The 22,655-nt window shown below is 35.1% G+C and overlaps 1 protein-coding gene across 7 annotated transcripts in view; it reads left to right on the top strand.

Annotated features, from left to right (window-relative positions):
• The window catches only part of DENND4A (DENN domain containing 4A), a 139,224-nt gene that overhangs the window by 31,227 nt on the left and 85,342 nt on the right, over positions 1-22,655 (top strand). For all 7 annotated transcript variants that reach the window (XM_072809198.1, XM_072809204.1, XM_072809203.1 and 4 more), the window contains exon 2: positions 17,668-17,746. The gene's annotated coding sequence lies outside the window, so the exon portion shown is untranslated. The remainder of the gene's footprint in view (positions 1-17,667; positions 17,747-22,655) is intronic.

Here is a 22,655-nt window from a genome sequence, read left to right as displayed (position 1 = left end):
CTATTTGACTGTTCTGAGAAGTGACCGAGGTAGGTGAGAAGCATAGAGAAAAGAAAGGTAGTTGTGGCCAGCTTTGTGGTGGAGGCAGTAGAGGTGGTGGGTGGGTGGGTGTCTGTTTTTGTCATGAAGTTCATTTTCATATAGCAAGCTCAGTAATCCACCTCTGTCACTCTGGTCACAAATTATAACTGTTTCTGTTCCCCTTCTACAAACCCTTCTGTCTGCCTTTTGTCATTTTTGTCCTTCAGATATGCTTTCGATACTGTGTTACAAGGCAGTGATGAGCAGAGAAAAGGTTATATGCCTTTTACTTTTTGCTCCTTCTGTTTGGAATGACCTTCCATCTCTCCTCTATTACCCTGGTCATATTTCAAGATTTAGATGACATCCCTTACTCTTCAAGCCTAAACTGTATGTCTGTCTTGTGCTTTCTGTGATTATTCCTATTACAGACTTATTTATTGTAATTGCTTGTTTACTTACCTTCTCTATTTACTCCTGGAAGGCAGGGCCATATCATTTGTATTCCCAGTGCCTCATATAGAGCCTGGCACATGGTAACATTACCATTCTTGGTTGCTAATGACAGAAATCAACTCTGGTTTGCTGAAGCAAAAGAAACAGTATTTATTGAAAGGATATTAGTTAGCTTACAGAAATGACTAGAAGACTGGAGACCCAGACTCTGAGAACAAATAGGAAACCAGCCAACCAACCTCAGTGCTAGAACATAGTCATAGTCATGCCATAGAATTATCCTTTTCCTGTTTAAGACACCATCGACTCCCCCACAGGACGTTGGATGCCATTGCTACAACAGCGCCACTGTGTGCTATATGTTACTGCCTTAAAAATGAATTTTAAACTGTCTTAGCAACTTCAGGTCTAGATTAAAATTCTGCATGAAAGCATGTAATTGACCAGTCTATATTCCTGGTCCCTAAATAGGGAAGCAACTCTGTGGCCTTTATGGCTTATGTGGTTGATTTAAGGCCTCAGCTTCCTTTCAAGACATACATAGTGGCAGATTCTGTAAGCATAGGAAGGGAGTTCAGACGCTAGACCATCAGAAGTAAAACTTGACACGTCTTTTTCAATAAACATTCAGTAAATATTTATTAGATGAATGAATGAGAGAATTGGAGTCATAATTTCCCTCTCTAAACATTTATATAATCAAGCATTGACATGATTATGGTATCACTTACATAATTCACAAGAAAATCCATTCCAAACCATAAAATAAGGAAAAGATAAGTAAAATCAGCAAAGTTCTGTTTTTTAAAATGATACTGCACTGTTAAACTACTTAAATAAAATGATTTGAATTAAAGTGTTTTTTTGGTTCCCCTTTTTTGCGGTACCTGAAGGATATATTATTTGCTTATCTCATCATCTAACACTGGATACAACGGGAACTTGAACTTGGCCAAACTGATTTCAGAACACTTAACTCCTGTTTTTACAGTCTTCATATAGTGGTGTTCAACAGTGACTTACAGCAAAAAGAACAGCAAACTAATATTTTTGAGAGCTCAGAGGAATGTTTCTGCTTGTGAAAAAGAAGTTTTTATTTCTAAGCCATCTTACCCATCAAATGGCCTACAGTCAAATGGTCTTCTTACAGTCATTTTGAAATACCATTTGACATTATGTACCAAAGTTGAATATACTTACGCCCTACATCCTAGCAGTTTTATTCATAGGTATTTTTTTTAATGCCTACGCTTGTGCATCAGACATGTAAAAAACTCTATATGACTTTGTAAGTATAATAGCCTAATGTTGAAAACAAGCCAAGTGTCTATTAATAATAGAGTGGATAAATAAAATTGTGATATATTTTCAAAATGAAATACACAGAAAGGAAAACTAACAAACTGCTGCTATGCTTAGGAGTATGACCATCTCAAACGAACATTGTAGAGTGAAAAAAGCTAGACCAAAGAATACATTCTGTGTGAATCCTTCTATGTTCATTTGTGTAAAGTGCAGAAACAGACAAAACTCATCTAGCATTAAAAGTCAGATAGTGGTTCTTTTTTGGGAAAATTGGAGGGGAACAGAGGGCTTCCTGTTACTGGTAATGTTCTATTTCTTGACTCGGAAGTTATTTACAACAGGTGGTATGTTCACTCTGTGAAAATTCATGGAGCTGTACTGTTTCTATATGTAATACTTTAATTAAAAAGTAAAAACAGGGCAGCCCCAGGTGGCTCAGTGGTTTAGCGCAGCCTTCAGCCCGGGGTGTGGTCCTGGGGACCGAGGATCAAGTCCCACGTCAGGCTCCCTGCAGGGAGCCTGCTTCTCCCTTTGCCTGTGTCTCTACCTCTCTCTCTCTCTCTCTCTGTCTCTCGTGAATAAATAAATAAAATCTTACCAAAAAAAAAGTAAAAACAAAGTCAAAAAACAGATTTGTGTATGGACTACTTTGGGAAGCATGGCTCAGCGAACCCCCTAATGTTGTATATAAAGTTTTATCTGAATATGTATATGTTTGTGTATTTTAAGGGAGAGAAGATCCTTAGTACTAATCAGATTCTCTGAGGAGTTCATGACTTTAAAAAGGTTAAGAACCTACCCATTTCTTCTCCCTTCCCCTCTATTCCCTTTCATTATTATTTATATTCCCCAAATGAATGAGACCATATAAATGGGTAGGAAATATCAGAAAAGGAGACAGAACATGGAAGACTCCTAATTCTGGGAAACGAACTAGGGGTGGTGGAAGGGGAGGAGGGCGGGGGGTGGGGGTGACTGGATGGCAGGCACTGAGGGGGGCACTTGACGGGATGAGCACTGGGTGTTGTTCTGTATGTTGGCAAATTGAACACCAATAAAAAATAAATTTATTAGTAAAAAAAATAAAAATAAAAAAATAAAAAGGTTAAGAACCTACCTCACCAAAGCCTGAATATTCAGAAAAATTATAGTTAAATCCATTATGATGGAAAACTTGTTTTTACAATGTGGTAAACTCTTGTCTCTGTGAGCAGACCCTCTATGTTTTACATCCCATTCTCATGCATTCTCAAGGCTTTTGCTTTTATGGTCATCTTTTTTTGCCTTCATCTTCATTTTCTTTCTCTCTGGATGATTGCGATAGGCATAAACAGTGTCAATTCCGTTCTTTTTTCTTTCTTTCTTTTTTTTCTTTTTTAATGGCCTCTGTTGATTCCATGTCTTCTACCAGTTGCCAACTCCCTTTCACATCAAAATGCCTACAAAGTGTTATGGATACTTCCTCACTTCCTGTTCTCTCCTCAGCTCATTCCCTTTGGGTTTCTTCCTACTAACACTGTACTGAAATGGGTTTTCTCAAGGTCACAATGATTTGAGTTTTGTTGAAACCAGTGGTTAAATATCTCTATTTGAGAGGAAGTAGAGTGAGAGCACCTTAGGTATAGATAATCGATTTAATAGCTGTTTCTCATTTCATGGTACACTTTCATCATTGGCCTATACTAAAGCAGGGGCCCTGCTTTAGTTTTATCTTCCTTAATGCACCATTTTTCACTCTTATTTCCTTTCCCCTGTAGATATCCACTTTAATATATTTAGCAAATCATCCTGAATATATCTTTGAAGACTATAGTGCAGTTTTGAATACATGTTTTTAATTTATATAAATGATACCTTGTTGCATATTCCTTTCTGTTTCCTCCTGTTTTCACTCAGTAAGTTTTAAAAATTATCTCTGTCACTGTGTGCATTTATTTAATTGCTTCTAACTAAAATTATGCCTTTACTTTCAGACACCTCAACTTACCCATTCAACAAATATTGACCGCACACTATTCTCTATGCAGTGTCCTAGATACTGGTATATACAGCAGTGTCTAAAACAGAAAAATGAATACTCTCATTGAACTTACAATCTTGCAGAGAGACAAAGAAAGAGATAATAAAATAAGTATAATATGTACTGTGTTAAATAGTGAAGAATAATACAGTGAGAAAATCAGAACAAGGAAAGAGAATATGAAGTGTTAGATATGGAAGGCTGTTTGTTGACCTTTTAAATAGGGTGGTCGTGGAAAGCCTCACTGAGATGGTGACCTCAAAGAGACGGCCTGAGGATGGTCTGGCTTGGCTGATACCAGAGAAGGCTAATCCAGGCACAGAAAGCAGCAGGTTAAAAGCCTTTGAGACTGGAACATTCCTGGTTTGTTCAAGGATCAGTAAAAATACTGGCATGTTACCTCCAAGAGCTTTCTAAGAGTTTTTTTAGTATGCTAAACTTTGTCTTTTACTATTAGGATTTAATCCTGCCATCTTATTTTGTATTTTGTTTACCCTAGTTTCTTTTCCTTTCTTCTTTCTCTTTTCCTATTTTCTAAGGATGAATAAAACTTTTTTTATAAATAAAACTTTTGATGCCAGTTTAAAAGTTATATACTCTATTTTTATTCTTCTGGTTGGTACCCTTTTTTTAAATTCATATTTGTATTCATTTTCATTGTCAGTTTTTTAAAGTTTTTTGATTTTTGGTCATTATTCTAAGTATTTCCTTACCTCCATTTGTTTTTTTCCCACCTTCTGAAAGTCCTGTTAGTTAGATGTTGACTCCAATTTTTCTAGCCTCTGTGTTTGGTGGGGGTTCAGAACTAAACCTTTAATTTTTTTCTTTCAAATATACTTTATTTTTTTAGAGCAGTTTTAGATTCATAGCAAAATTGAGCAGAAAGTACAGAGTTCCCACATACTCTTGCCCCAACATAGGCACAGCCTCCCCAACAGTAAACATCCCACACCAGAGTGGGACATTTGTTACAATATGTGAACCTATGTTGACACATCATTATCACCCAAAGTCCATAGCTTACATTACAGTTCACTCTTTGTGTTGTACATTCTGTGGGTTTTGACAAACGTATAATGACATATACATAATGACAGATACAGAACAGTTTCACTGCCTTAAAAATCCTCTGTGCTTATTAGCCTATTTGTCCCTCCTCTCTAACCACTGTCAACTCCCAAATTGTCTCCCAAGTTTTTGCTGTCTCCAAGTGTTTGCCTTTTCCAGAATGTCCTATAGTTGGAATCATATAGTATGTAGCTTTTTTCAGGTTGATTTTTTTTCAGTTAATATGCATGTAAGGTTCTTATTTGTCTTTTTGTAGCTTAACTCAATAGCTCACTTCTTTTTAGAACTGAATAATATTCTATTGTACAGATGTCTCACAGTTGATCCATTCACCACCCAAAGAACCTCTATTTCTTTCCAAGTTGCAGCAATTATGAATAAAGCTGCTATGAATATCCATGTGCGGTCTTTTGTATGGACATGTCTTTAGCTCCTGTCTGTAAATGCCCAGAAGTGTGATTGCTGGATTATATGGTAAGAGTATGCCTTGTTTTGTAAGAAACTGCTAAGCCATCTTCGAAAGTAACTGTATGTACCATCTCGTGTTCTTACCAGCAGTGAATGAGAGTTCCTGTTGCTCCACATCCTTATCATCATAGGTGTTGTCAGTGTCCCAGATTTTGGTTTTTCTAATAGGGGTGTGGTGATATCTCATTGTTATTTCACTTAGCATTTCCATAGTGACATATGATGTGGAACGTCTTTTCATATGCTTACTTATGTTCCATATCTTCTTTGGTGAGGCATCTGTTCAGGCCCTTTGCCCATTTTTTAATCAGGTGGTTTGTTTTCTTATTGTTGAGTTTCAGGTGTTCTTTATATATTTTGGATAATAGTCCTTTATCAGATATATCTTTTGTAAATATTTCTCCCAAGTGTGTTGGTTGTCTTTTCATTCTGTTAAGCCTCTATATTTTTAAACTTTTATGGTATATATTTTCCATTTATTTATAGCTTCTTAACATCTCATCCTGATCATCTACTTATTGATCTTTTTGACTATATTCATTTTGTTATTTAACCTGTCTTTAAATTTTTCAGTTATTATATTTTTAACACCCAATATCTCTAGTTGGTTCTTCATTATTCCTTATTATTTTCCTAATATCCTACTTTAGTTTCCTGAGGATGTTTGTTATGCTTATCTAAGAAATGTGTTTGGTCTGGACCGTGAATTCTGTTTCCTCTGGGATAGGTTGTTCTGTTTTTGGCCTTTTTCCCCCTCCCCTCCCTTGTACTCCTGCAATGTTTATTTTTTTCTTCCTGGAGCTCATACTCCCTTGAGAATATCAACTCCCTTGACTGATAATATGTGTAGGTAAAATCTCATGTTCAAATTTATTCCCTTCTGGTGAATTTATAGAATATAAGTGTATGCATGTGTGAGAGAAGTGTATTTAGGTTTAATGACGGAGTTTTACTAAAGAAATAGTTTAGTTTTGGCTACTATATATACAGGTAGAGTTATCAAGGCTTTTTGGGTCTCAATGGCGAGTTATGGTTGGTAATATAAATTTGAAAGTGTGCAGCAGTTAGTGGGACTATTACGTTTTTATGAGAATAAGAAGAAAGGGAAGATCCTGGAGGTTGGTTTGATTGCTGAAAATTTGTAAAAAGATTTTAAAGAATAGAAGATATACTTTGTCTAGGACTGGTTCTGGCCATCGGAATGTTTAGAAAGAAGAATGCATAATCTAACCTCACTATGCTGATTTGCTTACCCTTGTCAATAATGGATCATTGTTTCAGGCTTCTGTGGAATAGTCTACATGATATATGTACAGTTGACCCTTGAACGACACCAGTTTGAACTGTGTGGGTCTATTATATGTAGATTTTTAAAGTACAGTAGTGTAAATGTATTTTCTCTTATGATTTTCTTAATAACATTTTCTTTTCTCTATCTTACCTTATTGTAAGAATACAGTATGCAATACATATACAAAATACATGTTGATTGACAGCTATTGATAAGGTTTCGGGTCAATAGTAGGAGTTACATTTTGAGGGATCGGGGTACTGGGGTGGCTCAGTAGTTGAGCATCTGCCTTTCGCTCAGATTGTGACCCCAGGGTCCTGGGATTGAGTCCCACATCAGGTTCCTTGTAGGAAGCCTGCTTCTCCCTCTGCTTATATCTCTGCCAATCTCTCTGTGTCTCTCACAAATAATAAAAGATCTTAAAAAAAAAAGTTTTGAGGGGCCAAAGTCATATGCAGATTTTCAACTCCACTGAGGGCTGATACCTCTAATCCCCACATTATTCAAGGGTCAACTAGTAGCAAGAGATCTGAGATAAGGAGTTTCAGGTCCTACTGTGCTACAGATGAGCTGTGCTGTTTTGGACAAGTCAAATTTGCCTTTCTAACATTTTAATTTCCTCATCAACAAAATGGTAAGATTGAACCAAAAGACTTTTAAGATCTTTTTAAAAAATTCTGTGAGCCTTGGGGCACCTAGGTGGCTCAGTTGGTTAACCATCTGACTCTTGATTTCAGCTCAGGTCATGGTCTCGGGGTTGAGAGATCAAGTTCTTCATTGGGCTCTGCTCTTGGTGCAGGGTCTGCTTGAGAATTCTCTCTTCCTCCCCCTTTGTCCCTCCCCTGCTCAAGTGCGCGTGCGCTCTCTCTCTCATAAATTTTTTTAAAAATTGAAATGTTAAAAAAAATTTGAAGTGTTTAACATTAATCAAATGACAGAACTATAAATCTTGTCTACTTGTCAAGAACAATGATATTTTAAATCAGTGGATCTCATTTTTTATTATATATTTCTATAGCTGAATTTTAGATTGTCTTATGTAAACATTTTTAATCACCCCATGGAGTACTATTTCTTTTTTTAAGTTTTTATTTAATCAATGAGTACTATTTCAGATAGCTTGTGTATGGCTAAGAAATCGAGAAGAAAAATGAGATATTGTATGTTTGAGAGAAATTTTGGGGGAAGATTCCAATGGAAGCAACAAGTTATTTTAGATACTAGCTAACAAATGCTTATGATAATTTTTATTTATTTATTTATTTATTTATTTATTTATTTATTTATTTATTTATTAAGATTTTATTTATCTATTCAAGACAGAGAGAGGCAGAGACACAGGCAGAGGGAGAAGCAGGCTCCATTCAGGGAGCCCGACGTGGGACTCAATCCCGGGTCACCAGGAACATACCCCAGGCCGAAGGTGGCGCCAAACCGCTGGGCCATTGGGGCTGCCCACTTATAATTTAAAGAGGAAGTAAGAACTTTTGAGATGTGGGAGTGGTATGCATATGGGAAATTAATTTAAATAAAAAAAGATGGTGCAAGAGACAAAATTTAAAAGCAGACTTCCCTTTCACTCTAGACTGGTATGCATTATATGTTTATATTTCATATATAGTGCTGGATATGAACAGATTTTCATTACAGGATTAGTAGTCGATATTTGTTGTTCCCATTAGTTTATATGGAAGCTAATATAAAGTGGTAAATCTTATAGGTTCTTTATGTTAAAGTAAATAGCATTAAAAATTCTCCAGATACCATTTCTTCATCCCTCTCCCTTTTTTTAAGGTTTTATTTTTAAGTAATTTCTACACCCAACATGAGGCTCGAACTCACAACCCCAAGACCAAAAGTCAAGCTCTCCCAACTGAGCCAGCCAGGCTTACCTCCTTACCCTTTTTAACCATTTCCTACTTTTCTCTCTCCATTTCTCCACTTCTTAACTTTTATTCCTTTTATGCTTTCTCCCTTCATCTTTTTTATTCCTTTTCTTGCCATATCTCTTTGTTTACTTTTCTTTCTTTTCAATTTTACTCTTATTTTTGGTCATTTGTTCTTTTTCTTACTGCTAATTGCCTCATATTCATCAGCCAGTTTAAATTCTCCCATTTACCTATTAACTTTTTTTTCTCTATCAAAGCCTGTGTTCACTAGTTAACACTTAGATCTCCCCAGGGAATTGCTTCCTTGTCTTCCATTCTTGAAGTATGGTATAGTAGAACTTCAAATTAAAAGCCATGAGAGGTGAGTCATAAATTGGACAAGCTGTTTAATTTTAAATCTCAATTTCTTCAATTATAAAAAGAAGAGTGGCAAATAAATCTCCAAGGATCTTTCCTGGCTTTAAAATCCTACGATTCTGTGGTGTCCTAACTTTCCCATTTTTTTCTACTGTGCTGACCTCATTCATCTAATAAATATTTACAAACCTATCATGTGTTTATAACTGCTATAATTTATATGAGAGAATCAAAAGAAATAAAGGGAAGAGTTCCTTCCTTTGAATTGTTTATAGTCTGTCTGGAGAGACAAGAGGTATCTGTATCTTAACATGCAGTAATTTCCAGTCTGTTCCTTTTCCTTCCAGACTAGATCCATATTCCCAAGGGAATACTAGCTACTTTAGTTCCAATCTAATTTTTGGATGAGGGGCAAGGTTGCCCCTGAATACAGTAAAAGACTCTTTTTTTATGTTCTCATACATCTGAGAATTCCTGTTGTAGTTGTCATGTAGCACTATTTTACATTGTCTACTTGATTCTAGACTAGAATTTATCTATGATACAAAAATTTTTCTTAAAACTAGGGGGATTAGTCTTGATTGTGCTTTAGTAGATGACCACTCTGTCTTTCTTATGCTTTTTTGTACGTTCATATGTCTGTGCATTTGTATGTTTGTGTAATTATGTTCAAAGAAAATGTTCCAGATGGCTTAGTAAATGTGACCAACAAGTCTTTCTACACCATCTATACTTACACTCTATTCTTTGGTTTGTTTCTGTACCTACTTTGTAAGGGGATATTGCTTTTCAAGACATTATCTTTTCCTTTCATAGGCTACGTGAACACTCTGGTAAAAACATACCACTCCAGTAGGGATTAGGGACAGTGGTTGGGGGCACCAAAAGGGAAGTGGACATACTTATAAAGGTCTACATTAGGAATCCTTGTGATAGAATTGTTCTGTATCTTGACCTTGATGATGAGTACATGAAGCCGTGCGTGTGATAAAACTGCATAGAACTAAATACGCTATGCCCATACACACACACACACACGAATACAAGTCAAACTGGGGAAATCAAAACAAAGTAGGTAAACTGATTAATGCACTATCCAAACTGTGATATTGTACTATAGTTTTGTAAGATGTTGTCATTGGGAGAAACTGGGTAAAAGGTTGCCAGATCTTTATGGTTTCTTTCAACTGAATGTGAATTCATAATTATCTGAAAATAAAAGACTTGATTAAAAATAATACGAATTTACAATAGTCTTTGCTGAAAGATAATTTAATATATGTAATTGCAGGAAGTACATTAACATAATCACACTGGCTATGAATTCTGTAAAGTTGCAGGATACAAAATCAGTATAACAATCGTGTTGTAAATTTCCATACACCAATAATGAACTATCAGAGAAATTAAGAAAACAAATCCATTTACAATTACACTGAAAAGAATAAAATACCTAGGAATAAATTTAACCAAGGAGGTGAAAGGCCTGTACCCTAAAAACTCTAAGGCATTGATGAAAGAAATTGAAGAAGACACAAATAAATGGAAACATATTCTATGGATTGAAAGAATTAATATTGTTAAAATATTCATAATACCCAAAGCTATCTACAGATTCTGTGCAATCTCTATCAAGGTTCCAGTGGCATTTTTTATAGAAATAGAACAATCTCAAAATTTGTATGGAACCACAGAAGACCCTGAGTAGCCAAAGCAATCTTGAGAAAGAACAACAAAGCTGGAGGCATCACATTTCCTGATTTCAAACTGAATTACAAAGCCTGAGTAATCAAAACAATATGATATTGCCATAAAAACAGACCCATAAATCAATGTAATAGAATAGAGAGCCCAGAAATAAATTTATGCTTACATAATTAAATTAATCATAATTAATTAATCTAAGGAGGTGAGAACATACAGTAGGAAATGGACAGTCTCTTCAGTAAATGGTGTTGGGCATATTGGATAGCCACGTGTAAAAGAATGAAACTGGATCACAATTTTTCACCATTAACAAAAATTAACTCAAAATAGATTAAAGACTCAAGCATAAGACTTGAAACCATAAAACTTCTTTTTTTTTTTTAATTTTTATTTATTTATGATAGTCACACAGAGAGAGAGAGAGGCAGAGACAGAAGCAGGCTCTATGCACCGGGAGCCCAATGTGGGATTTGATCCCGGGTCTCCAGGATTGCGCCCTGGGCCAAAGGCAGGCGCCAAACCACTGCGCCACCCAGGGATCCCCCATAAAACTTCTTGAAGAAAACTTAGTAACCTCCTAGTCATTGGTCTTGGTGGTGATTTTTGGAATTTGACAACAAAAGTGAAGGCAACAACAGCAAAAATAAACAAGTTGGGACTACATCAAACTAAAAAGCTATTCACAGCAAATGAACCAATTAACAAAATGAAAAGACAACTTACCAAATGAGAGAAAATATTTGTGAATTATAAATCTGACAGGGGGTTAAGTATCCAAAATGAATAAAATGTTTGTTTAACTCAATAGGAAAAAACTAAACAATCCAGTAAAAAAAATGGGCAGAGGATCTGAATAGACATTGTTTTCCAAAGAAGACATACAGATGGCCAACAAGTACATGAAGAGATGCTCAACATCTCTAAATCAAATGAAATGAAAATCAAAACCACAGTGAGATCACCTCACACCTATTAGAAGTGCTGTTATCAAGTGACAATAAATAATATGTGTTGGCAAGGATGTGGAGAAAAGGGAACCCTCCTCATGTACTGTTGGTGGAAATGTAAATTGGCACAGCTACTGTGGAAAACAGTATGGAAGTTCCCCCCCAAAATTAAAAATAGAACTACATTCTATACATTCTAGCAATTCCACTTCTGAGTATTTACAGAAAATAAACCACCAATTCAAAAAGATCTATGCATCCACCCCCATTCTCATTATGGCATTGTTTATGGTAGCCAAGATATGGAAGCAACCTAACTCCATCAATAGGTGAGTGGATGAAGAAGGGGTGTGTGTGTGTGTGTGTGTGTGTACATACACATACACATATATAATGGAATATTACCCATAAAAAGAATGAAATCTTCCTTTTTTAAAAAAAATTTCATTAATTTATTCATGAGAGACACACAGAGAGAGAGGTAGAGACACAGGCAGAGGGAGAAGCAGGCTCCATGCAGGGAGCCCAATGTGGGACTCGATCCCAGGTCTCCAGGACCACAACCTGGGCCGAAGGTGGCACTGAAGTGCTGAGCCACCTGGGCTGCCCTGAAATCTTCCTATTTGTGACAACACGAATGGGCGTTGCAGGCATCTAAGTTAAAGAAGTCAGAGAAAAATACACGATTTCACTTATATGTAGTATCTAAAAAAACAAGAATTTCTAATTTTCCTAATTTCATTAATTTCTAGTTTAATATCATGGTTGTAAAAGATACTTGATATGATTGTAATCCTCTTTAATTTATTAAGACTTAATATAAGGGAAGGGAGAAGAAATGTGTGGGAAATATCAGAAAGGGAGACGGAACATAAAGACTCCTAACTCTGGGAAACGAACTACGGGTGGTGGAAGGGGGAGGAGGGCAGGGGGTGGGGGTGAATGGGTGACGGGCACTGAGGGGGGGGGCACTTGACAGGATGAGCACTGGGTGTTATTCTGTATGTTGGCAAATTGAACACCAATAAAAAATAAATTTATTATAAAAAAACTTATTAAGACTTATTTTATAGCCTAGCCTATGATTTTGGAAAATGTTGCATGTGTACTTGAATGTGTATTCTCTTGCTTTTGGATAGAATGTTCTGTAAATATCTGTTAAGTCCATCTGATGTAATGTATCATTTAAAGCTTATGTTTTGGGACACCTGGGTTGCTCAGCAGTTGAGCATCTGCCTTTGGCTTGGTGTGTGATCCCCAGGGTCCTGGGATCGAGTCCCACATCGGGCTCCCTGCATGGAGCCTGCTTCTTCCTCTGCCTGTGTCTCTGCCTCTCTCTCTGTGTGTCTCTCATGAATAAATAAATAAAATCTAAAAAAAAAAAAGGGATCCCTGGGTGGCTCAGCGGTTTCGTGCCTACCTTTGGCCCAGGGCACGATCCTGGAGTCCCGGGATCAAGTCCCACATCAGGCTCCCTGCATGGAGCCTGCTTCTCCCTCTGCCTGTGTCTCTGCCTCTCTCTTCCCCTATGTCTATTATGAATAAATAAATAAAATCTTTAAAAATAAATAAATAAATAATAAAAAATAAAAAAGCTGATGTTTCTCTATTGGTTTTCTATCAGGATGATCTGTGAGTTGATGTGAGTAGGGTATTAGGGTTCCCTACTGTCTTTCTATTGCTGTCTGTTTCTCCTTTTAGGTCTGTTAAGTTTTGCTTTAATATTATTAATATTTATTAATTTAATATTATTAAAAAATAATTTAGGTGCTCCTATGTTGGGTACATAAATATTTATAAGTGTTATATCCTTGGGGTACCTGGGTGGCTCAATAGATTAAGCATCCAACTCTTGATTTCAGGACAGGACATGATCTTAGGGTCCTGGGATCAGGCCTGACATCAGGCTCTGCACTCAGTGGAGAGTCTCCTTGTCCCTCTGCCCTTCTCCCCTCTCATGCTCACTCTCTCTCTCAAATAAATAAATAAAATCTTCAAAAAATTTTATATCCTCTTGTCGAATCGACCCTTTATCATTATGTAATGCCCTTCTTTGTTATTATAGTTTATAGTCTATATTGTCTAATATAGATATAGCTATTCTAGCTTTCTCTTGGCTTCCATTTTTATGGAATATCTTTTTTCTATCTCTTCACTTTTTTTCCCATCCCTCAGTTTCTGTTTCTTCTCTTTCTCTCTCTCTTTTTTTTAATTCCAGAGGGGAGAGAGAGAGAGAGAGCACGTGTGTAAGAGTGTGTGCATGAGCATTAGGGGGAGAGGGGAGTAGCAGCGGGAGAGAAATAAGAAGGCCCCGTGCTCAAGGCTTGATCTCGGGACCCTGAAATCATGACCCAAGCTGAAACCAAGAGTCAAACACTCAACAGACTGAGATATCCAGGCATCCCCATCCCTTCACTTTCAGCCTGTGTGTGCCCTTACATCTAAAGTGTATCTCTTTTAGACAGCATATAGATGGGTCTTTTTTTAATCCATTCAACTACTCTGTCTTTTGATTGGAGAATTTAGTCCATTTACATTTAAAATAATTACTGATGGTTATGTGCTTACTGACATTTTGTTCATTGTTTTCTATTTTTGTAGTTCTCTTTTCCTTCTAGTTCTCTTCTTTTGTGGTTTGATGACTTTTTTTTAAGGTTTATTTATTTTAGAGAGAGAGAGAGTGAATAGGAGTGAGGGTGTGAGAGGGACAGAGGGAGAAAGAAAGAGAATCTTAAGCAGACTCTCTACTAAGGAGCTTGATACAGGGCTCAGTCTCATGACCCTAAGATCATTACCTGAGCCAAAATCAAGATTTGGATGCTTAACCAATTGAGCCACCCAGGTGCCTCTGATGACTTTCTATAGTGGTATGGTTATATTCCTTTCTGCTTATCCTTTGTGTATTTAATACAGGTTTTTGCTTTGTGGTTACCTGGAGGCTTACATATAATACCCCATACTTCTAACAGTCTATTTTAAGTTGATAACAACTAAAGTTTGATCCTGTGCTAAAGCCCAGTATTTATACTCTCCTCTCCACATTTTATGTTTTTGATGTTACATTTCATATCTTTTTATTTTGCTTTGATATCTGAATCAATTATTTTTACTATGTCTTTTAACCTTCATATTAGCTTTATAAGTTATTAATCTACTACCTTTACTATATGTTTAGTTTTCCAGGGAGACATATTCCTTTTTTTTTTTTTTTTGACATATTCTTTCATACATGTTCCTGTTACTAATTAAAGTTCCCTTAACTTTTCTTATAAGGCCAATATAATGGTGATGAACTCCTTAGCTTTTACTTGGGGGGAAACTTTATCCTTCAATTCTGAATTATAGTTTTTCTGGGTAGAGTATCCTTGGTTCTATGTTTTTTTTTTCTTTCAGCACTTTGAATGTCATGTCACTCCCTTCTAGCTTGCAAAGTTGGTACTGAGAAATCTGCTGGTAGTCTTATGGGGGATTTCTTGTACATAAAAAGCTGTTTTCCTCTTGCTTTTATATGTTGCCCTTGACTTTAACTTTTGACATTTCAGTTACAATGTGTCTTGATGTGGGTCTCTCTGGGTTTCTCTTATTTGGAGCTGGCTAGATTTCCTGAATCTAAATGTTTTCTTCCTTCCCCAAGTTAGGGAAATTTTCTGCCATTATTTCTTCAAATGAGATTTCTACATCTTTCTCTCTTTATCCTTCTGAGAGTCCTGTAATGTGAATGGCAGTTCATTTAGTGTTGTCCCATAAGTCACACTGTCTCTTTGCTACCTTCTAGCAATAAGGTTTTAGAAATAGTTGAAAAATATGTATGCCACTCTATATTTACTAACTGAAATTTCTCAGTGAGTCTGAGGTGGAGTGGTATCTTAATTTTTAAGACACATATATGCATTCTGACCATTTTTAGCAGTTTAAAACATAACAAGATTGTGCCTATATTATTTCTTATTCATTGTTTTTACCCTGCATTCCATTCTAAGACACTATCAAATTTTGACTTAAATAATTTTGACCCTTTCTCCCCTTTCTCTTCTACTTCCCACAAACACACCCATGTTAAGCATCACCAGTTTAGGTAAATCTGATGTCTGTTGCTATTATTTCCCTCTTATTAGTAGATACTCTTGTGTTGGTCTTGAGCTACAGTTTCTTCCTCTTGATGTGCTTGTGATTACTGTGCTTCAATTTGCTTTCCTGCAAAAACTTTTGACACTTAATGAAACTTGCATGCATACATATGTATGTGTGTGTGTTCAGCATTATAGAGATAACATAAATTGATGTGATACAGTTGGACTGGCTATACTTTAAGACTTTGTCAGTGGCATCATCTTTTCATTTGATATTTAAAATTACTCAATACTACAACTTACTGAACTACTCAATTTTAAGAAAATATGGTGATGGCGTATTGAATCCCATAATATAAATTGCTTATTATCTTGATCAGAGGAGCTGGGTTCCTTGATGATATCCCAACCGTGTCTTACTAAACAGTTGTTCTGATGCTATTTAAATGGTATTTTAAATCAGTAATAATAGAGAGGAGAACACAGTCAGAAATCTCTTTGACCTCAGCCATAGCAACTTCTTACTAGGCATGTCACCACAGGCAAGGGAAACAAAAGTAAAAATGATTAGGACTTCATCAAGATAAACAGCTTCTGCATAGCAAAGGAAACAGTCAACAAAACCAAAGGCAGCCTACAGAATGGGAGAAGATATTTGCAAGTGACATATCTGATAAAGGGTTATGTTAGTATCCAAAATCTATAAAGAACTGATCAAATTCAACACCCCAAAAACAAATAATCCAGCTAAGAAATGGGCAGAAGACATGAATAGACATTTTTCCAAAGAAGAGATCCAGATAGCTAACAGACACATGAAAAGATGCTCCACATCACTCATCATCAGGGAAATACAAATCAAAACCATGATAAGATAACATCTCACACCTGTCAGGATTGCTAAAATTAACAACACAAGAAACAACAGGTGTTGATGAAGATGCAGAGAAAGGAGAACCCCTTTGTATTGTTGGTGGGAATGCAAACTGGTGCAGCCACTCTGGAGAACAGTATCGAGGTTCCTCCAAATGTTAAAAATAGAACTACCCTATGATCCAGCAACTGTATTACTAGGTATTTACCCAAAGAATATGAAAATACAGATTTGAAGGGATACATGCACCTTGATGTTTACAGCAGCATTATCAACAATAGCCAAACTATGGAAAGAGCCCATATGTCCATCAACTGAGAATGGATAAGAAGATATGGTATATGTATACAATGGGATATTACTCAGCCATCAAAAAGAATAAAATCTTGCTATTTGCAAGGATGTGGATGGAGCTAGAGTATATTATGCTAAGTGAATAAGTCAGAGAAAGGCAAGTACCATATGATCTCACTCATATGTGGAATTTAAGAAAGAATAGATGAACATATGGGAAGGGGGGAGAGGAAAACAAGCTCTAAGAGACTCGTAATGGTAGAGAACAAGATAGGGTTAATGGAGAGAAGTGGTAGGGGATGAGCTAGACGGGTGATGGGTATTAAGGAGGGTACTGTTATCATGAACAGTGGGTGTTGTAAGTAAGTGATGAATCACCAAATTCTATTCCAGAAACCAATATTGCACTATATGTTAACTACCTAAAATTTAAATTAATAATAAAATCTGTGATAAAGGGAAAATACTTTTATGTGTTGACTTCTTTAAAACTTATATAAATGGAAATTATTTGCATCCATATTTAAATTGTCTTAAATGTGTGTATTTTTCTGTAGAACTGAAATACCACATCATGCCCCATTTTTTTCCTCATACTTCTTGTTTTTGTACACCTTTACTCTTTTGTGCCATTATTTTTTTATTTTTCTCTCTGTCATTCTCCCCATTATCTGCTGTTTTTTTTTTTTTTTTTAATATGTAGGTATTCTTAAATATGTTCCAGGAAGAACAGTGTTCTGGTTGAAAATGACTTATTGGGTCTTGTCTTGGGTTTTAAGCATATGAAAACAATATATACAGTCATTTTCTTTGAAAATTATTGTTAAGTATCTACAAGCATCTTAGGGGAAATATTTCACTGGAATTAATTTAAGTTCAATTTTTATTCTTTCCACACAGTATTTCTCAAACTCTGAGGCTTGTAGAATTCAGAAATTAAGACCTGGCATCATTTTCAGGGAAAGACCTTCAGTAATGTGTAAGTAGTTTTTTCATTTTGATTTGTTTCTATTAGTTGTTTTCTCTGTGAAACATGAAAGGTTAATTTACCAGCTCTTAAAAGAATTTGGCATATATTCACCACATAATGATTACGAATAACAAGTGATACAATATAGCTTTATTGAAAGATGTCTTAAGATACGCCCTGGGTCGGGACACCTGGGTGGCTCAGCGGTTGGGTGTCTGTCTGCATTTGGCTCAGGATGTGATTCCCGGATCTGGGATCAAGTCCCATATGGGGCTCCCTGCGTGGAGCCTGCTTCTCCCTCTGCCTGTGTCTCTGCTTCCTTCTCTCTCATGAATAAATAAATAAAATCTTAAAAAAAAAAAAAAAAGATGTACCCTGAGTCACTATTATTGACCATTAGTAGAGGCAACATCCTCAAATGTAAAAAATACTGGACTGAGTCCTTGCCTTGTCTGGTGCTAACTAGCTACGTATCTTTAAGTGAATTACCTTCTGTGTTTTAGTTTCTTTAAAATGAGGGATTAGATTAGGATTAGTAATAAAATCCTTTCCCCTCAAAATGTCTGTTATTCCCAGCTTGATTTTTTTTTCTTTTTATAAAAATTCAAAGGTTAGTAATCATCCAAAAGGGAGCTCTCAAATTACATAGTTTTGTTTTGTGTGTGTTGGTTTTTTTCTTGGAAATAGATATTGAGAGAGGAGGTGAGCCCAAATTAGACAAGAAATTTGCCCCACCATAGTCCATTATTCTGGGTTACTAAAGCTTGTTTTTTTTTAAAAAAAAAGTCACATTTGCTTTGGGTAAGTTGAACCTTTTGAAAAGGAGGTCACCCAGTGCACATGATGAGATGAGCACTGAGTGTTATACTGTATTTTGGGAAATTGAATTTAATAAAAAATAAAATAAAATTTTTTGAAAATCATGAAAAAAATCTTCAGTAAAATATTAATTAAAAATAAAAGGTCACCCTACTGTTAAATATGATATGCAAATAAGATTTCTTTCCTTTCAAAATTCCGTAGAATACTAATGCTGAAGGGGTCCAACTTTCAAGGAGATGGGGGAAAAGGACAATAAAGTAGGGGTCACATCTATGCATGGGGCTTTTGGTGGAGGGAATGGTAGGGAAACTGGACAGATTGAAGTCCAGCACTTGGAATCTGGAAGGGTGATAGGAGAAAAGAGGACTAGAGGTGGGATAAAAATATAGACAGAGATGTGAGAAAGTAGAGCTAGAAAGAAAAACTCCTTGAAGGCAGAGGCTATGGCTATCATCAATATTGTCTATCACTAGCTCCTAGAATAGTGTCAGATCTTTGTAAGTATTTATGAAAAATACATTGAATGAATGAATCACTCAATAAATTTCTAATTTTGCCTAAGGCTCTGATGGTTTTAATTACTGGTTTCTAGACTCAAATCATCTGGGTTATCTATATCTGCTCTATATTCAACAACTACAGACAGTATTAAGGTAATTGAGGTTCAGAAAATTCATTCTGAATTACAGAAAAAAGACCTATGCTTGAGGGTTATAAAGTGGACTATTAATTCATTTAACAAGTATATTTTTAAGCACTTGTCTATCATACTTTCAATACTAGCTGGGAATGGAAAAATGGAGTAGTGGTTATAGTGTATAGTTCTATCTGATGGAATATTATATAACCACTCAGTATAATTATGAAGAGTATAACAGTTTAGAAGATTGCTTACTAAATAAATATACAAATATTTATATTCTATTTAGTAATCGTTCGTGAGGACTAGAAGGATGTTATCTGTTCTCAAGACTAGGAAACATTGTCAAACATAAATCAGATTTATTATTGGGAATGGAGTTGTGAAATTTCTTTTATGTTCTGTTATTTTGTACAATTCATAAAGTTTAAATGAAAATCCAAATAAACTTAAGTTTAAAACAAATATGATGAATATGTACTGGCAGAAGAGGCAATAGTGTTTGTCAAAGAGGAAGAGAGCAAAACTAAATTTGTAGGATGGGTTGGGAAAAAAATGAAAGATGAAGTTTAGAAAAGATGGAAATGAGAGTCTGTGGTAGAGGATGGCTAGATTACATTTTTAACTGTGGAGTTACTTTTTTAAAAAAGAAAATTTCTTTCAGCTTACTTACTCAAGTGAACTGGAGTGAGGGATAGTCTAACTAATCCATTGTGTTATCGACCATTTTCACATACAGGTCTTGAGTTTGTGACTATTTATCATTCTCTATCGGAAAGACTATTGATCCTTTTACCATTTCAAATTTTGCAAAAATTTGACTTTGCAAAACTTCTATGCTCAGATTTTTGTTTTTCATCTACCTTTAAAGTGTTACCTTTCTGCTCTTGTCTTTTCTTGTACGTAGAGTTAGCCTAGCTAGAAAATACTTAACTACTTTGATGTACTGGATAGAAGAAATACAAAAGAATCTGAATTGATTGGGTAGATATTGAAAGGGAGAAAAACAAACCAGTCTCCATTAGTTTGTGAATGAGCAAGAGCTTTCTTATAACAATTTCTTAATTTAGTTCTCATAAACCTTTTAGGAATAGCGAGCACCTCCTTGTTTTCTATTCTTAAGGAAAATAGATATAATTTGAAGTGAAATACTAGCCAAGCAAGAATGTCAAATTTTAAAATACCTATAAACATTTTATTTCCCCCCCCCCATAAACATTTTATAAGCTAACTTCTTAAGTTATCTATATCATGTTGAACAAAGAAAAAATGAAAAACAATAGTTGGTTAATAATGTAGTATTATTCTTAGCCAGCTTGGGTAAAGCTTGTGTCAGCGTTTTCCATTACTGTGATTATTTACAGAACTGTTGAATCAACTGCTTGTGTTGTATGGCCCCCAGTTTAAATGAATTCAAAGACATTTATTTACAAAAAGAAAAGAAATTTACCTATGTACCTCCTAATTGTTTAGGGGCTTTTGCTCTCCTGTACTAAACCAAAAGTCCAAGTTTTGTATGCGACTAGGGATGTTTTCTTCAAATGTTTTTTCCAAGGAATTGTTGGTAGTTCTTGCCAACACAAGGCATTTTGTCTTAATATATACGTAGTATTTTTCACAAGGATTGTAATTTTCACACTTTGGTGGAAGTCTCTTGGCTAAATGGAATTGTTAGAAAATACTGTTTTTCATTTGTATCAAAGATTTTCAGTATTTTCTTTACCTTGTAATTTTTAACAATGTCTTCCTCCTAGCTTCTAAACCTCAAACGTATTTTAAAAACAGTTGATTTATAATAAAAAGTAGAGGTGCATTTTCAGTATTATAGACTTTTCTGAGTGAATTAAAGGGCATTTAGATCTTGCAAGAAGTCACCTGGAATGTTGCCAGCTATGTTCTTGGCATTACATACATGGTCAGCAGTGCCTTAAAGCATTTTGTTTATCTTCCTAACCACTCTCCGCCTTCAAGTGATTAAATGGGAAACAACGACATCAAGGCAAGAGAACTGGAGAAATAGGTAATTTACTTTTTTGTCAATAAATGTAAGAAGATTTTATTACCACTTTAAAATTATTTTCTTATATGTATTGATGAAGAACAATAATTTATTCCTCTTTAGTAGTTATTTACTGTACTCAGTTCTGAATGAGATCAAATCATTAAAATTTATGAATCAGGAAGATGTAACAAAATGAATTTTTCATATAAATTTCTCCCAAATATTTGCTTATTAGTATAATAGCTGCTTATTTCCAACAGCTAAGGTAGCAACTTTCAAAAGAACTCATTAAATATATATATGTTTTCATGATAGTACTACTCTTTTTCTCTTCTTTCTGCATAGCAATACATAAAACTACATGGTATGTGATAGTGACTATATGTTGTCATTTAATTAACATAAAGTTAAAGGGGCACCTGGCTGGCTCATTTGGAAGAGAATGCAACACTTGACCTGGGGGTTGTGATTCAATCACTGTGTTGGGTGTAGAGATTACTTTAAAAATAAATAAATAAACTTAAATAACATGAAGTTAGAGTCTGGGAAAAAGAAAATTTAAATAATCCTTATTATAATGAAAGGAAAGTGGTTTACCAAGGTATTTTTAAGATTTGTGTCTATCAAGAGCTTATAGCTTCAAATTCATGCACACATAAAAGCAAATAAATATATGTAGAGGCTTGGTTATATTAACTTTTGACCTAGCAATTCTACTTTAATAAATTTTTTTCTGAAGAAATAATAAGAGTTGTAGCTATAGGTTTATGTTCAAGATTACTCATCATAGCATTTAAAAATATTAGCAAAAGAAGTAAAAATGATCAACAATAGCAAATAAACCAGTAATGTTATGTTCATAAAATACTACGCAACCATTAAAAAAATATTTTCAAAGATTATGTAATGAAATGAAAAAAAAGTTATATACAAAAGTGCTTTAAAAAATGGTGCTTTTGTTCTCTTTTTAGAAATGGATACATGATTATTGGAGTAAAACTACTTGCTTTTTGTGGACTACCTGTTATATGTAGTCAACTGAGAGTGAGGACTCTGTTTCACAGAGTCTTCTCAGGAAGACAGCTTATTACTTTCTCTTTCCTGTCAGGCTAGGGGCCATTTCTGAAAAGTTTAAGCACCCCCCCCCCTTTTTTCCAGAAATCTTATGTGTAAGGAAGTTGCTAATTCTGAAAACTCATTAGATTAGCAATAAAGAAAGTTCTATGTTTTGGGATTATGATGAAAATAGTGATAATTATAAACAAGTATACTCCATAAAAATTTGTTTGCCCTCAGTTACTTTATACTCTACAAAGGTTATTTATTTTATTTTATTTTATTATTTTTTTTAAAGGTTATTTATTTTAAACTAGCATTTTCTAAAGCATGTTTGAGGGTTTTTTTCTAGCCCTTAAGGGGGAAAATAGGGTTCATTATTCAAAGAGACTTGGGAA

Source organism: Canis lupus, chromosome 32 (assembly GCF_048164855.1).
Source record: "Canis lupus baileyi chromosome 32, mCanLup2.hap1, whole genome shotgun sequence".
Lineage (NCBI taxonomy): Eukaryota > Metazoa > Chordata > Mammalia > Carnivora > Canidae > Canis > Canis lupus.
Note: the sequence above shows the minus strand (reverse complement) of the source record. Positions and strands in the feature narration are given on the sequence as shown.